The sequence below is a fragment of the Chanos chanos genome, chromosome 9, assembly GCF_902362185.1.
Source record: "Chanos chanos chromosome 9, fChaCha1.1, whole genome shotgun sequence".
NCBI classification, from domain to species: domain Eukaryota; kingdom Metazoa; phylum Chordata; class Actinopteri; order Gonorynchiformes; family Chanidae; genus Chanos; species Chanos chanos.
Genome location: NC_044503.1, coordinates 39,554,302 through 39,572,563, shown reverse-complemented (window position 1 = coordinate 39,572,563; position 18,262 = coordinate 39,554,302). Strand labels below are relative to the sequence as shown.

Genomic DNA, 18,262 nt, shown 5'->3' with positions numbered 1-18,262 from the left:
TTCTCACCTTACGGCTACTTGTTATGTTACCAAGTACTGCACTATGTACAGAAACAACCTTTATTTTAGCTTTGTTTTAATTTTATTCTTATTGCCTATTTATCTCATTATATTCTACTATTTTATTCTATGTTGTGTTTGGTGTGCGCTGACTGTGTTGTTGCAACACTTACCGGTCCCCAGTAAGATAGCATAATCTGAAAAAGTGCCTGATGGGAACCAAAATGCTGGTCCTCACTAGGAGAACAACATTTTACTAAACTATATTGTTGTTACCGATGAAACAAAAAGTGTTGAAACATTTCTTTGGTTCAGGTTAAGGTTAGGGTTAGGGTTAGCGTTAGGGGTACGTTAGTATTCTTTAGTTACAGAATAATGGGAGTCAGTGGGAAGTCCCCACTATGATATGACTACAAACTTGTGTGCGTGTGAGTGTGTGCATGTGTGAAGTGAGGACCAATGAAAAGTGTTACTGTTAATGAGGACAAGGTGACGTATTGGACATTTCATCTCACAGCAGAAGAGAAGATCCCACACCACTGCACCCCAATTACACTCAAGACTCGCGCTAGGGTAGCACATATTCGCACATGTTCTGAACTTTTGTTTTCTTTAAAAAACAAATAAAAAGGAAAAAAGAAACAAACATGCGGACAAAAAAAAAAAAAATAGAAACTGAACTAAGACCATAATGCGTGGGCTGGCAGTGATGAGAGTCTAGAGACCAGGGGAAACATCAGCCCCCTCTGGGCAGGAGGTAAGTCCCATCTCCCTGAGGGGGGGGTCCAACAGTTGTCGGTTGGTCACTGCGTTTTGGAAAATATTGTTCCCTATGTACACACATACACGCATGCACGCACATTAAGTTATGGCCCTATCTCCTGTTCATAGAACACACACAACCACAAAGGAGAAAGTAAGCAGACCAGACGTCTCCAACCGACTCCTAACCACAGTCAGCAGATATCAGCAATGGTGTTTGATACATGAACTTTGTCCTGTTAGACATGGCCCTATCAGACTGACCCGTTCTACAGTAACAGATACCATTTAGAAGAATGTGAACGTGAAAGTACCATATATAGTGAGTAAACGGATGCTCCAAGACACTCTGGAGATCCCTTTTGTTATTTTTAACATTTCATATGGTCAATATGTAACCAAGCTAAGAATGTGCTATGATAAAATGATCATCAGCAGAAGGTGCAGACAGCACATTACTGATGGCAGGTATTTGACAATCAGTCAGATTACATATTTAGATATTTAGCACATATTTAGCGTCTAGCACATCATGGAGTCCAGCGTTTATTGGTGAGCTGTTGCCGGCAGCAAAGAAGACTTCTCTGTCCTATCTTTGTCTGGCCAAATTCCCTGAATCCCCTGAGACTTATCCAAAGCCGAACAGAAGAGACTCAACTCTTGATTGCCTCCTCAGAGATGGTCCTGCTGAAGGTGAAATATTACAGCTGTATTTCGTCTGTCCAGTGTTTGACAGAGCCAGCCTTGTCCCACACAAATATTTCTAAAAAATTGTATGAAGCATGTCACACTTTGGCTATTAAGAATGATCAGGCTGAAAACAACTAAGAGCTTTCTTTGCTCTGAGTACGAGGAAATGAGAAAGAACCAACAGGTCTGTGTCTGCTGCTGTGCTGGCGCTGTTCCAACTCACGCTGATCGCATCTCTCCACATCACACCAATGGCACCTCTTCAATCCACACTGATAGTGGTGTCGTTACGGAGTCAAAGTCAACACCTGCGATATCTTCTTTGTCATCTGACAGAACTGGTTGCTGACTCAAGGACATATGAGGATAGTGAAGGAAAGGAGGAGAGGGATGATTCAGATGGCCAGCCTGATCTTCGACCTGTGACCCTGCCATCTCAGATGTCCGTAAAAACTGGTGGAGAAGAAGCCATAGGTGAAAGCGAAACAGTCGTCTGTAGTATGTCCTCTTGCCAGTGAATTGGACTGAAAGGTTTTCCTCACAATTACAACATCCCAGGGACAGAGGAATCAAGACATGAGACAAGCTCCTGAAAATAAAGGGGATTTACAAATGAAACCCCTGTCTGTCAGATACTAGCTGCACATCGAAGCAAGCGGGAAGACAGGTCACTGGGCGAGAGAATGTCAGAGGAAACAGAGAGACCAACAGAGGCGTCAAAAATATAAAGTACAGATATTTGTATTAAAATGTAGGGGGTAAAAGCAAAAAATTGTCAGAAAAATAAATACTCAGTAAAATGCGTATACCTGAAAATTCTACTTAAGTACAGTACCCCGGTAAAAATCGTGCATGGCATCACTGATATAGGTTTTCAGCTTCAACCTGTGATAGATAACAGTGGTTGGCCTAGTAATCTACTGGGGGCACTGTGGCCTGTGGGTCAGCCTGTGGTCGGTAGGTCCTGATGCTGATTTTGGGAGCAGTGCTGTTCCTTGTTCCTTCATCTCACTTGGAGATTTGTGTGTTGTGATATTAAGACTGTCACTACTTTACAACGGCAGCCAAACTACAGGAATGCTAGAAGGCCTTCAATACCTTCTGAATGTGACACTTACTCTCCCATTTGCATGCTACGCAGAAAGAATCTGTTAGACCTCCTCACTTTGAGGGTGTAGATGCCTAAAAGTCTGATGACACATTATATGTATAGAGGTTTGATGAGTGTTTTGCTTGCTTATTAACTGTAATCAGTAGTAATCATTACAACTCTCAGGGATTAAGAGTGTGAGGATGTGGGGGGTCAAGTAGAATGTTCTCTGTGGAATTAAGATCAGAATGTGGCGGTTGCCTTCACACAGGTATAGTTCACACTTCACACAGGTATAGTTCACACTTCACACAGGTATAGTTCACACTTCACACAGGTATAGTTCACACTTCACACAGGTATAGTTCACACTTGTAGGTACAATTGCAATCCTAACACAGAGACACCAAAAGACATAGGTGTGATAGGATTTATAAATCAGTCTCATAAATCAGTCTCATATCATTTATTAACCATTAATTTGGGTGTTCAATATTTTGTTAATTAAACAACTAAGATTAATGGGATACGCTAGCTGTAACACTGTGCTACAGTCTTAGAGAGTATTGCAGTACTAATATATTACAATTACACTACTAAACCCATAACACTCATGAACAGCCAGGTTGGTGAAGGTAATTGGGAGTGCTTTGATGGCAGAGGTTGGCATTCAGTGGATACTGCGGCAGAAACAGACAGGACAACAGTTTATTTCAAAGATACTATTTATTAACACAATCAACACTACTTGGCAAACTAATACTGATATGGTACAATCAATAATCAGCAGCAAATAGAATGATCAAAGGATAAATGGTAATACAATGGTGATGACTCTATGTACAGGTATTCAGTGTAGGACTGAATGAGTGTTAGACCAGAGATGAGTGAGTGTGTGTGTGTGTGTGTGTGTGAGAGAGAGAGAGAGAGAGAGAGAGAGCGAGAGAGAGAGAGCGTGCGTGTATGTGGGTGTGTGCCCAGCTGCGCACTGAAGAGAGAGGGAGGAGTTCTTTGGAGAGAGGCTGTGCGCATGTGCACAGCAAGAGGTATGCGTGGTATGAGGATTTAGTGCGCAAGCGTGCGTGCTAGGCACCAACTAGAGTGGGGGTAGCGACGAGAAGCGCATGTGTGCGAGAGACCAAAGAATGTCTAACTTGAGAGCTAGTCTCAAGTAAGTAGGCCGTAAACTCAACAACTCTACCAAACCCTTAAGTCACACTGCAATCCCAGTGTTGGAGGTGTGCAATCAGAAAAGGGGAGTTAGAGAGAGAGAGAACGCATGCCAGATCTATCCTTCTTAAGAAAATAACAAATGGCTAAAAACCGCACTGTACATGAAATACAGTGTGTACATTTAAATCATAAAAGAATTCAAATAACAACACTTCCTTCACGTTAACTGCATATAGTCTTAATACTAAAGTGTGCCCAAATGCCAGCCTTACTTGGAATAGCTCATTGCGTGGCGACCGAAGGTGCATGGACTTCAGGAGAGGGAGAGGGACCTTCAAGGATATATCATCATGCCACAAACAGGTTTTTCCAGGTGGAGGTGTGAGCAGTTTTATCTTTCACCTCATTGCACAACAATACTCTGTTACATTTCCTGTCAAAAACACACCACCCCCTTTCATAACCAACCTTCATTAGTTGTGACCAAAACAAAATACCAAACGGCTGAAAATCGCATTGTACATGAAATACAGTGTGTGCATTAAAATCATAAAAGAATTCAATAACAACACTTCCTTCACGTTAACTGCATATAATCTTAATACTACAGTTTGCCCAGATGCCAGCCTTACTTTGAATAGCTCATTGCGTGGTGACCGAAGGTGCGTCTTTGGTGGCCTGGTAAGCAGTGTGATTCGCAGGTCCAGGGAGAAGTTCCTTTCCTTGTCACTTGAAGATCTTCGGGGCTCCGTTACTCGTCCGATGATCTTTAAGGGTTCTCGATTTAGTTCGTCGACGTTTAAAGAAGTAAAAAGGGATCCGGTTGCCTTTTCTTCCTTCGAATACTGTGTGCGTTACAGTGTAACTAGCCGGTAGAAGTTAAAGTTGCAACTGTGCGAGAGAAAGTACATTAAACTTTGGCTGTACAAATATCTCACTTTGTTGTTACTTTGTCCTTTTCTTCGGCAGAGAAAAGAAACACCCGCTGGTATATGGTATCTGGCTCCATTGCTGTATCCAATACCGTTACAGTGAAATCTGAGAAGATGGGTACAGATTCCCCATGCGGTCAAGCAGGGAATTATGGGTAATATGGTCTACGGGCCTGACCACCCCTACACACTTCATTTTGTGTATTTTAAGGCATGGGGGTCACAGGTGTTGGGCATTTCCATTTGTTGGTCAAAATGATAAAAAGGCAGAGGGATGGATTTTGGTTGTGCTCTTCATTTATTGAGGCTCAATGATGGTATAAATGAAGAAGAAGAGAAGAGGAGAAGAGCTGCTCCTTCCACACAACATGTCACTGTGTCTGGGTCTTGATGTTACTGACTAAAGAATTCAATTTGTCATGCAAATATATACCCATGCTACACAAGACCTTTGACCATGTCTGCCATAGATAACAAGCACCTCAGACTCACACCCTAGACTAGAGCAAGTGCACTCTGTTCAACCCTCCAGTTTCTGTCAATTTGCGCGTGAGTCACCATTGAGTTCCGTGAATGTAATGTATATGGGAATGAATGCGTTGGTATGTTCCTACGGGGATGCGTAGGAGTTGTACGTGCATATAGGTATGTGAAGAAAGAAGTTAGAGGAACAAACAACCTTCTTAGTAAATCATGTGAAAAGTAGGAACTCAGCCTTAGACCAGTGGCCCTGAGTGAAGTCTTATCATAAGCCCTGTCATGCATACTTGAAGCTGTAGTACCTGTTTTATGTCATGCCTGCAGTGATGCACCTTGGTCAGCTGCCAAGTTCATTATCACGCTTTTGATCAGTTGATTCAGATGTGTTAACTTTAACCTAAAACAATATGTGGGGCACTGAGTCAGTCAGTTTGTGCAATCACGGAGTCTTATTTGCTTTTAAATTTCATCTCAAATGTGTCTTGTTTAGTGAAACATATTTTCATGGCAAAATTAAACCCTGCATCATCAAAAAAGTATAACAAATTCATGGTATGTAGTCTAGGCACACACATATAATCATGTACATATAAAATGTATAACTTTAATTGAACTTTTCCATCATAAGCTAGAATTCAAGCATTTGCAAGTCACAAGCAATGTTTGTTTTGTTTTATGTTTTTTTTTGTTTTGTTGTTTTTGTTCTTGTTTTTGTTTTGTGTCACATAAAATCTTCAGGGGGATGATATAATCCCCTACCTCTGAAAATAAATAAATAAATCAATAAATACATAAATAAATGATAATAATAATAACAACAACAAAACAAGAACAACAACAACAATAATAATATTATTAATAATAATAATAATAATAATAATAATAATAATAAGCTAAAAAAATTATGAACACAAAAATAAACAGGGAAATCACAGTGCTTGAATTGACTCCCTGCACAGCCATTGCCTGTTAAAATACACAAAAGAGTTGAATTTACAGGCAAAATCTGTAAATTCAGCAAATATATAAACTGTAAATATGTAATCTTTGTGTTCTTATCAATGTATCACATAGTCAAATATTCACATCATGTTATTATTACATTCACAAATCCAGACTTCATAATTTTGTTGTTTGTCGTGTAGAAATTTAGGATAGTTTTATATATGATAGTGTGTTATTACACATGGAGATTCAGACTCAACATTTCACTGCATGCTAGAGCAAGAAGTACAGCCTGACTTCTAAAGTCTGATCACTTCCTGATTGTTTTCCTCCACTTCTTGGTTCTAGGTTTACAGAGACTCTATTTACTTGATTCTGAGAGGCCCACCTGGTCCCTGAACTCCTCCGTCCTCATCAAAAAGGCACAACAGTGGCTTTACTTCCTGCGGAGCCTTAAGAAAGCTCATCTGTGTTCCAGGATACTGGTGGGCTTTTATCGCTGTACCATTGAGAGTATACTCACCAACTCCATCTCAGTGTGGTATGGCAACGGCTGTCTCTGTACTTATATGCACTGTCTCTGTACTTATATGCACTGTTTTTCTGCTCTTTTGCACTGGCTTTACCTCTCATGCTGTTCAGAGTACCCTATTTAAACTGTACATAAACATACTGTAAATATTTTGTCTATTATGTATATTCAACCCATACATATACACTCCTCTGTCTACTCTGTCAGCTTCACCTCTGTGTATAACATAATTAATATATATACATATACATATCTGTATATATTGCTCACCACTGTCTATAATGCTTTACATACTGTAAGATATAGCATCACTTACTGCAGTACTCACTATATCTGCACTTATCTGTAAATAATACTATGCTTTGCACTTCTGGTTAGATGCTACTGCATTTCACTGGCTTTGTATCTGTACTCTGCACAATGCCAATAAAGTTGAATCTAATCTAATCTAATCTAATCTAAAACTGTGCTCCTTTTTACAGAGAATAAATATGTATAGGTGGGTTGCGGTCAATCAAAGAAGCTGAGCACAGCAAAAGTTTCATACATTTGCTAATCAAGGTGTGAGTAACATTCAGTAAAACACCGTGAAAGAGAATCTAACTCACTACCTGTAGGAATTCACAGTTCCAGTACCAGATGGTGACACTGAATGAGGGACAAAATGTCAACCTAACTGAAAGAGAACAGAAAGATGTCTACAACAGAATAAGATACGTGACAAGCAAAGTGCTCCAAAACTGTAAACCTGCTGAACCTGTCATTCCAGTATGACTGTTCGTTATCTAGAGGTGATATGAGGGCAAATACAGGATCATCTGCATTGTAATTATTCTACTGTAACCTGAGAAGTGAGGTTGTGTGACTGCAGAGCGAGTCATTCTGTCACTGAAGTTCATAACCCTGTTGTGAAACAATGGAAGGATAATTCTGTTTGATGTGTGATGACTTAACCCTGCACAGATATCTTTCACAGCATATAACTTACAGCACTGCTCAGCCAAAGCCAATCTTGGGTAAATGATAGAACTCATTTTTTTCCCCCAAACTTTGGAAATGCTGCCGGTGGCCGGAATCATGTACACAACATATTATGTGTGTGGGCGCGTGTGTATTTATGTATGTGTGTGTGTGTGTGTTTTCACCTCTTCTCTCCTAATAGAGCTCCTTGGTGTGGATCTACATGAGCATAATTTCCAGAATAGCTTGCAGTGTCTGGAGAATGGCAGTTGCCTTAACACGCATAGTTCACACTTCTTCTTTTTGGGTCTTTTAGGGCATGGGAGTCACAGGATATTTTTTATCCCCATTATTTATATTTTATGCCCACTGAAAAATATTTCTATAAAGAATAGTTGCGAATAATATATAAAGACAGAGGTTTGTTATGATGCTAACATTTTATATATGGATGGTCGATGTAACATTATGTGACATTTTGACTCTTTCAGAAAAGCGCATCTCCTACTGAAAAGAACAAAATATTCAGAGAGGCAGAGCACAGAGCGAAAATCAGTCAAGAGTGACTTGCAGGATAATTCTCAGTGAACCATTTACTCCAAAATTTTTAGCAGCAAGTTAAAAACAGAATTAGCAGAAACTAGAACAGCAAAGAATCCTATTTTATTTTTTACTGAATTAATATTTAGCAACTAAATGGTATTTAAGTTTTTAAATACCTGAGCACTGATACTACAAACAGTTGTGGTCTTGAGAGGCCTTGAAAAGTCTCCTAAGTCTGGACTTTAAAGCCAAGTGCTCTGGGACCATGTGGACAAAATGAAACATATAGGTAAATTGTTAAGAATTTGACTACACCACTGAATAAGTAGCATATTCAGATTCCACATTCCTTAGGCAAACTGTAATGCTGCATTCTCGTGTAGTTAATCTCTCTCTGCATATCCTTAGTTCTCCTACAATAGTCCTGTTGTAGCATGTTTCTCTGCTCCTGAAACCAGAGGAGAAATATCCCAGATTAATAATTGGCTCTTTCATGTCAAATCCTGGGGCTTGACATTTCCAAGATGCTATGAACACTGTCGTTGCGTAGTTTGTCCTCTAGATGGCATACTACAACTCCATTGTTGGCAACACACGTGCGAAAACAATAAATGATGACAATCAGCTGATCCAAGCAGAGTCGAGCGAGGGGGTGTTCAGAGTTAGTTAACTCAGAGCAAGCAGTAAACCTCCTAATAGAAGAGCACTGTTGGAGAAATGGAAGAAGGCCTCTGAATGTTGAAGACAACGGAAGAGGGCCTCGGTATACCACAAAAGGGAAAATGCAAGGTCAGCAAGACATGAAGGCAACATGAAAAGGGTAAAATCTAGGTTATAGTGGGGAACATAAGTAATGGCCAGGATGTAGTTGCTTCAGTGTCCACCTTGCATGGACTAGCCCAATGCTTGATAGATAACACCTGCATTAAGGGTAAAGTATCTGAGGTGAGATTGGGGACATGGTTGAGCATCCAAGGTAAGATGAGAACATGGTTTAATATTATTTTTTATTTAACCAAAAAAAGGAAAACTTAAGAAATAGTGGTGTATGGACCAACGAATTCTGGGAAAATCTGGGGAAAATTCTGGAAGCGAGTGGGTTGGACTGTGGGTGAAATTCTCAGCCTGGGCCAGATGAGACTGAGTTCCAACACCACACGGTACCTGTTCTGAGACAAAACAATAGGAGTCTGATATTGAGTCAGATGCAGTGTAAGTTTATTGTATAGTTCGAAAGGCATACAAAAAACTGAGTCAGATCCCGGGGAGTGACTGACGCCTTCTCACAAAGCACCAATTTTTGTACATATTCTCTCCAAAAAAAAGATACACATTACCTCATCTCTTTGTATGTGGGGCGCCTCTGCCGGCCCATCTTCACAGATTCCCTCTCAACTCTGATTTACATTACATCATTATTGCTTGTTTCCTTTACATCTAGCATACGTTGTCACCAGTATTTACTGCCCTGCTCATTAGTGGAATAAGACGTACCATGAAACCTTGAACCTTTCACCCTCTACATGAATTGTTACTGACCACAACACTATGGCAGAGGCGCCTTTCTTATCTCACATGCAGGCCCCTAAAGGAATACAGAGAACTTGATATTTCTTGTAATACAAAAGATCGTATCATTACAACTGTTAATATAAATGATTACATCTCTATAATAATGAATACATTATTGTTACGTTGTTTATCGTGGTTGTTACAATGGTTATCTTAAGGGCGCGTTATATTCAGGACCATGCAAAAACGGATGATGTAAGGGCTGTTACAACCGTGTTATGCACCTATTGGATATACAGGTTTAGCATGCAGGTAAAATTTTAGATATAAGTGCATGATTTTCTGTATTATATTCAATCACTCCCAGGGACCTGACTCAGTTTGTTGTATTTTGTTCACTACTGAATGCAATAAACTTACACTGCATCGGACTCCTGAAGACTTCAACTGCTTTTTGAAACTTAGAATTCATTTTAAACTCAGCATATGAAGTACGGCATTTAGTGTGGAGTAGGGACTCGGTCGTATCTGGCCCTGACCTGGGAGTCTCTTCCACATCACTATGGCTTCATTTTGCTAGGAGAATGAAACCATAGGGCTCCTCTATTAGGGGGTTTACTACTTTCTCCAAGTTAACTGACTGAGTTTTCACTAAACTCGCTTTCTGGAATACCCGCCAGAGTAACCCACGACGGACATCTAAGCTGATAATTGAAACTGAAATACATTGCTCAGATTATAATAAACACTCCCCATCACTTCTCCTCCTAGCCCAGAAAAGCTTGACAACATTCATGTCATTCATGCCTGGTTTTGCTGCAGCAATGTGAAAGCCCGCACTGTCAGTCAAACATCAATATTACGTTAAATGTTAGGGTATTTGAGTGGTGTAGGCTAAGCTGTCGACAAACTTGATTGTAGGTTAATTTATTAAACAGAGCAGCAGTTCTAGTGAGTAAACAAACAATGGTCTTATCATTTCTCCCTCGTTCGTTCTAAAAATTTTCTGGAAACATCTGGCAGCAGCTGGTTATAAGGCTATACATTGCTAAATGAGGTTAACCACAAAGCTAGCTAATGCTATGCTTATGAGTGGAAGACCGCTAACGTTAATGCACCGTTAAACTGTAGCATTTATCTCATTCTGCCTAACTGAAGCAATGGTAAATATATCTGCGACTCGGATGACTGTCGGTGCATTGGAAATTATTAAACCAGAGGTGACACATAAAAAAACGTGAGCTGAACAAGTGTCTAACATGGCTTGGTTGCCAAACAAATTCTCTTTCAAATGAGTAGCGTGAAATCCCAAAATCGCAAGTCCTCGTTGAAGACAGTCTTGTAATAGTAGATGCATTCAACAGCGGCATTTACTCTACGTCACAATCAGTTTACTGCATAGTCTAAGATGGCATATCTTAGATGGCGCCAAATGGTGGTTGAAAAATGGTTTCTTGTAGCTTGCATTGGACAGAATGAAAAGTATATATGTATATACGCCATGGATAACTCCTCTTGATCCACAGCCTCCTTGACACCTTCTATGATGTTTCTGGTGGCTAGTCTTTCCTGCAGCCCTCTAATGCTGAGGAGACTGAGTGAACAGTGTAGAGACCGCCTTTAGCTGGCACTGGTCATTACTGGCTTCTCTTTCAACAGCGTATGTAAATTCTTCTTTAGAAAAAGAAGCATTTCAGCTTTGTCACAAGCTAGTCGGTTTCTTTTCTCGTCCACCACATGAGAAGCTGAGCTGAGCAAACGTTCGCTGTCTACACTCGCGTGGGGTACAGACAGGTAAGCTTGCACCACTTCAGCAAACGCACGAAAGCAGCTCTTATTTGTGCTCCAGTAGGCCAAGTGTCGGATCACTTTTGTCATTCCTTTGCAGACATTAAAGAATGCGGTCTTAATGTTCTGCTCACAGTCTTTGGGAAATTTTTGGGAAATGATTCCAATGCAGCACATGGAGCGTACACTTCTGGAACACAGATCGGCCAAAATAAACAAACAAACAGTACTGATTGATGGCCAGTTGACAGTGCATCTCTAGTGGAAAGCAACATTTCTTAATCTAGCATTTTACCATTACATTTCTTTTTTTTACATAACAGTGAAGGCACTAGTTTTGAGCTATTATTTTTACTTTAGCTTTTTTGATCAGTTAACACAAAGTTTTGCTTGTATAAAAACAGGCCTGGCCGCTAAAGAGGATGCACTGTGCACGGACAGTCCTTCCTTAATGTGACAGATAGTAGCCTTTACTTTCACTTTCCAGTTCTTGTAAATGAAGCCTTTGCCCTGTTGACTCTGGGTAGATACCAAAGAGATAATGACGATTTGTTAATATTATAACAACATATAAAGATTAGATAGAGAAGAAAAATCAATGTGAAAAGAAGATAATAACATATAAAATTATTTCATCAAATCAATAATTCAGTGATACTGTCGGTATTGTATTACTTAGTTATTTGTATTATTTGTTAGTGTCACAGTCTGGCCCAGTGCTTCATCTTCCTAGTCCATGTTTTGTCTTGTGTTTTTCCTGTGTCTGTCTTGCATGTCTTGTCTAGTGTCTGTTCCAGTCCATGTTTCACCCTGACCCTGACTCCTGGCTGATTGATTCCTGTACAAATGCTGACACTCACCTCATCTGCCACAGCATTCAAGGCCTGTCAGAATCTACACGTCTTGCCAGATTATCTTGCCACGTTTCCTGTTCATTGTATGTTGTTTGACTTGTTGTTTTGTTCCTTGACCTAAGGCTACTTTGAATTTTTGTCTGTTTGCCCAGAGTTTTGGAACTTTTGCCTGATCTCTTTGTATTTTTGCTCATTGCCTCTGGATTTGTGATTTTTTGCCTAGTGTTTTGGAACTTCTGCCTGGATTCCCTTTTTGTCTTTTTGTTGCTGACCCAAGCCTGTTTTTGCTTGTGAACACAAATGATGACACAAATCATGAACAACAGCAATGACAAAAGCAACAATAAAACACTATAGTAGTTTTTTAATGAACAAAATACTAAGGGAAATGTTCATTTAGTATAAGAAAAAAAGTAAACAAAAAAAGGCTTAATTTGAAGAGATATTTTTGTTGTAACTTTTGTAATGTCAGCTCAGGTGATTGTTATTCAATTTTGAAACAGATCAGAAACAAAACTTTAGTATTATTATTATTATTATTATTATTATTATTATTATTATTATTATTATCCAGTTAATTCATTTTTGCCCTTACATACCTTCACTGGTCAGGCAGTTGGATCTATGATGTGAATCACACTTAAACTGGCCAGTGAGTGCACTTTGCAGTACTTTGGTTTCCTCTAGTGGTTATAATGCAAACTCTCATCTTAATATCACAATTTTCTTACAGTCCTATGGATCATATCTATATTCATTTATGTTATTTTTATTGAAGCTTTTTGGGATGTTCTGGAATTTGATTCGACTCTGATAGATGGTGATATTTTTCCACTGTGTGTGCATGTTTAACTGTAAAAATGACGTTTTCAGTGGAATTTCTGTGGTTTATATCAAGAAAACAGATACATTCATATGAATAACTGCACCTGTGTCATCTGTATATTAATAGGTCCTGTTGGATTTCCATACGGAATCACCTTTGGTATGAAGAATACAACATACAACCAGTGATGCTAATGGGATCTAACCCAAGTGGGATTCAACCCAGTTAAGCTCTGTGGTGACTTCTATTCTCCAGTTTTCACATCCTCAGTGTAAAAGTTTTTTTTGTTTTATGCTTCTTTCTTTCTTTCTTTCTTTCAACTGAGTGAATGAAGCTTGCTGAGTTTAAACATGAACCAGGGCCTAACGACAGTCACAAGAGTAAGCCTTGGTAACCATTATGACCTATATGAAGTGGCACTGCAAGTAGAGCATGTGGCCAGCAGATGGCGACATAAAACAACATCCTGACTCTCTCATTCACTCTATCATCAGTAAACCTTCTCAGTTAAAGTCCACCCTATTTTGCTTGCTGAAAAATTCATCTCGAGGACAAGTGTAAGTGATAGCTAGTAAAATGAGTCACTGACAAACAGAGCAGAATTCCTGAGATCATCTAAACTACACTGCTTATATTAGAAGCTTGGAGGATATGATTGGAGAGTCAAATTACGAGACAGTTTACATGCCCTCTCCAACATTAAGACAAAAGCGTGGAGAGTTTTTCTGAGTCTGATGCTTGTGATGTTGGACATTGCCCAAGAGGCACTGAATCTTTATGTGTGAGCAAACATCAATAACCATGATGACAGAATACAAGAAGCGACAGAATACAAGAACCTCTACATAAATTCAATGCGTTTGAAGTTCTTTATACAAACATAACATATGTAGCCACAAAAAATACCCAGTCTATCACACTAATTATTATCTATAGACCGCCTGGGCCGTACTCTGAATTCCTCTGTGAATTTGCAGATTTTATCTCAAACCTTGTTATTTCTTTAGACAAAGCTCTAATTGTCGGAGACTTTAACATTCATTTTTATAACCCACAGGACCCTCTGAGAACAGCGTTCGTGTCCATTCTAGATTCAGTAGGGATTAATCAGACGGTCATAGGGCCCACTCATAATGGTGGCCACACCCTCGATCTTATACTAACACTCGGATTAAATGTAGGAAGTATGGTCACATTTCCACAATCTGAAGCTATCTCAGATCATTATCTTATCTCATTCAAAATGTTTCTTAGTAATAATATATGCAGCTCGCCACGCTATCATAATAAACGTACGTTTACGCCAGCTACTACGCAGAACTTTATCAATAATCTCCCAGAGTTATCAACTTTGACTGGAACAATGTCACACCCCACAGAACTTGATCAGGCAACTGAATCTTTAGAGTTAACATTCCGCAACACCTTAGATAATGTGGCCCCACTTAAAAGGAAAATAATCAGAGAGAAAAAACTAGCTCCCTGGTATAATGAGCACACACGCGCCTTAAAACTTACCACTCGAAAATTAGAACGTAAATGGCGCCAAACTAAATTGGTAGTATTCCAGTTAGCATGGAAGGAGAGCCTCCTGAGCTATAGAAAAGCTCTTAGTGCCGCTAGATCAATGTATCTCTCCACCCTAATAGAAGACAACAAAAATAATCCTAGATTTTTATTTAATATCGTATCAAAACTAACTGGGAATAAGAGCACCTCGGAAACAGGCACACCATCAGTGTTCAGTGGCGACGCATTTATGAACTTTTTCAACAGCAAAATTGAAAATATCAGGCAAACAATCCAGGCTATAAATTTTAAACCAGATAATTTGATCACTAACACTGTAGATAACAATATAACTATATCAGATCAGCGATTAGAATGTTTTACTCCCCTTCAGGCGACCGAATTGACCTCACTAATTTCTTCATCAAAATCACCAACTTGCGTACTAGATCCCTTACCTACACGTTTCCTTAAGCAGATACTGCCAGTAGTCATCGAACCGCTTCTAAAAATAATCAATTCCTCCCTTAGTACTGGCTATGTACCTAAATGTTTTAAACTAGCAGTTATCAAACCCCTAATTAAAAAAACCTGACCTTGACCCCTGTTCATTGTCCAACTACAGGCCAATATCTAACCTCCCCTTTATCTCCAAGATCCTAGAAAGGGCTGTAGCACAGCAGTTATGCTCATACTTACATAAGAATAACATCCATGAACTGTATCAGCCAGGATTTAGGCCTCATCACAGCACAGAGACAGCACTGGTTAAAGTTGCAAATGACCTCTTACTGGCCTCTGATCAGGGTTGTGTCTCCTTGCTTATACTGCTTGACCTCAGTGCAGCCTTTGACACCATTGACCATACCATTCTCCTTGATAGACTTGAAAATGTTGTTAGAGTTAAGGGAACGGCCCTCTTATGGCTTAGGTCCTACCTGACTGATCGTTATCAGTTTGTTGATGTAAATGGTGAGTCCTCTGCACATACTGAGGTAAAGTTTGGAGTCCCACAAGGTTCTGTTTTAGGCCCACTGCTTTTCTCTTTATATATGCTACCTCTAGGTAATGTTATTCGTAAACACGGTATTAGCTTCCACTGCTATGCTGATGACACACAGCTGTATGTCTCAGCGAAGCCAGACGAGAGACACCAACTTAACAAAATTGAGGAATGTCTAAAGGATATTAGGCGCTGGATGCTTACGAACTTTCTCTCACTCAACTCTGAAAAAACAGAAGTACTTGTACTAGGATCACATGCAGCTAGGAGTAAGCTTTCCGATCACATAGTTACTCTGAATGGCCTTTCTCTTTCGTCAGGTGCGGCAGTAAAAGATCTTGGTGTAATTATTGACCCCAGTCTTTCATTTGAATCTCATGTAGATAATATTACCAGGATAGCCTTCTTTCATCTTAGAAATATTAACAAGATAAGAAATGCATTGTCATTTCAAGATGCTGAAAAATTGGTTCATGCTTTCATTACCTCTAGGTTAGACTACTGTAATGCCTTACTGTCTAGATGTTCTAATGTATAAATAAGCTACAGTTAGTTCAGAATGCAGCAGCCAGAGTTCTCACTAGAACCAAAAAATATGATCACATCACCCCTATCTTATCCACACTGCACTGGCTCCCAGTCAAATCTCGTATTGATTATAAAATCTTACTATTAACATATAGAGCATTAAATGGTCTTGCGCCACAGTACCTGCGCGAACTCCTGGTCTCTTATGATCCACCACGCCAACTTAGATCAAAAGGTGCAGGCTATTTGTTGGTACCTCGAGTTATGATGGCTACAGCAGGGGGCAGAGCCTTCTCTTACAGAGCCCCACAGTTATGGAATAGCCTCCCAATTAATGTTCGAGACTCAGACACAGTCTCTATGTTTAAGTGAAGGCTGAAAACTTATCTGTTTAGCCAAGCCTTTTGCTAATAGCTCTTCACTAGGCAAAGGAGCAGATCTGGAGGGTCCTCGGGCATAGATTGTTTGGTGAACTGGGATGTTTGGATGCTGTCGCCCCCCCACTCTAACATGTTCACTCAGGTTTGTTGACTGTGGAGTGGGTGGCCGCCTTGTGTCCCAGAGTGCCGTCATGTCCATATTACCTTCTAGCTCTCCCTTTTAACTATGCTGCACTAGTTAGTCTTGCTGGAGTCCCTGCCTGCACTCAGCACACGATGTATATTTACCTTTACCATTATGTGGAAATGAACATCTGACAATGTGTCTCGCTCTCGCTCTCTCTCTCTCTCTCTCTCTCTCTCCCTCTCCCTCTCTCTCTCTCTCTCTCTCTGTCTCTCTCTCTCTCTCTTTCTCTCTTTCTCTCTCTGTCGAGCCGCACATGCTACTCCTGAGACACCAGTGATCCTGACTCCTCCCGCCCTGTGGACTGATCCATCCTGGTGTTATCATCTTCCATCCCCCGTCAGCCTCCTGTCTACATCGCCATCCCCTTTGTTCATGCCCCAATTTACTTTCAATTGTAACTGCCCACATGGTCGGCACCTATTGCACGCCTGTCTGGCCAAGGAGGGGTCTCCTCTCTCTGTGGTCCTCCTCAAGATTTCTCCCATTTTCCCATTTCCCTCTTGGGTTTTTGGGGAGTTTTTTCTTGCCCGCCATGAGGATTAAGTCAGGGGGTGCCGTCATATTTTGATTTGACTGTTGTGGCCTGTAAAGCCCTTTGAGACTGTAAACAGTGATATTGGGCTCTAAATAAACTTGAACTTGAGAGGTCCAATTCATATTTTCTCATTAACATAGAAAGGTATGGAAGCCTCAGGTAACTGTAGGTGTAGCTTGAATTGTTTCCCCACTAAGTCGTTTTGGATAAAAGCATCTACTGAATAAATGTAATGTAATGTTATTTATGTCATAAAAATGTAATGGAAGTATAAAAATATAAATATAAGCGATATTTAATGTCATAGAAAGAGGGGGAGATCTTAAAGACTTTGACAAAAGTTAAATATCGGTAAGAAAAACAAACATGAAAATGAGCCAATGAGCAGTCTTAAACGGCAAGCAGGCGTGAATGAACAAACAAACAGCAAACACATTTTTTAGATAGGGAAATGTTTTATTAGACTTTTGGAAGAATATTTAACTGTTTACCTGCTCTACTTATGTGAAACTAACAGCACAACAGTCTGAATATACCAGAATCCTTCGGACTGAGCGATTGAGGCCTTTTGCAATATTGCAAGTGATAAATGTATGTGATTAGGGAAAAGGGGGGGGGGGGTGTATATTAGCCCCAACAGTAGTAATAGATTACATATTTAATTGATTTTGGAATTGCTGTACCGAAAAGGGCATAAAACTTTTTAGATAAAGAACAACTTTCTCCGTAGTTTGCCGTTTGTAAAAACCAGAATCACTCTTATTAATACAAACATGTACATTCTCTGACATGTCACATACTGAGACATGTTTTCAGATAATTTTACCACCTCACATTTCACATTAACTGCAAAAAACAGGAGCACCAGCACAGATCTAATATCACGCTGGCTTCAGACAGGGACTTCATGAGAACACAGATTGCTGAGGCTGGGATCAAGGACTGTGCTAAAAAGAGTTAAAAAAAAGGGTTACGGTCAGCCTCAATCCATAGGAAATCCTTGTCCATCACCTTCAGCACATCGTCGAGTAAA

The 18,262-nt window shown here is 39.9% G+C and overlaps 1 protein-coding gene across 1 annotated transcript in view; it reads right to left on the bottom strand.

Annotated features, from left to right (window-relative positions):
- Window positions 1-18,262, bottom strand: part of LOC115821781 (uncharacterized) — a 43,903-nt gene that overhangs the window by 23,834 nt on the left and 1,807 nt on the right. The gene's annotated exons all lie outside the window — the stretch shown is intronic.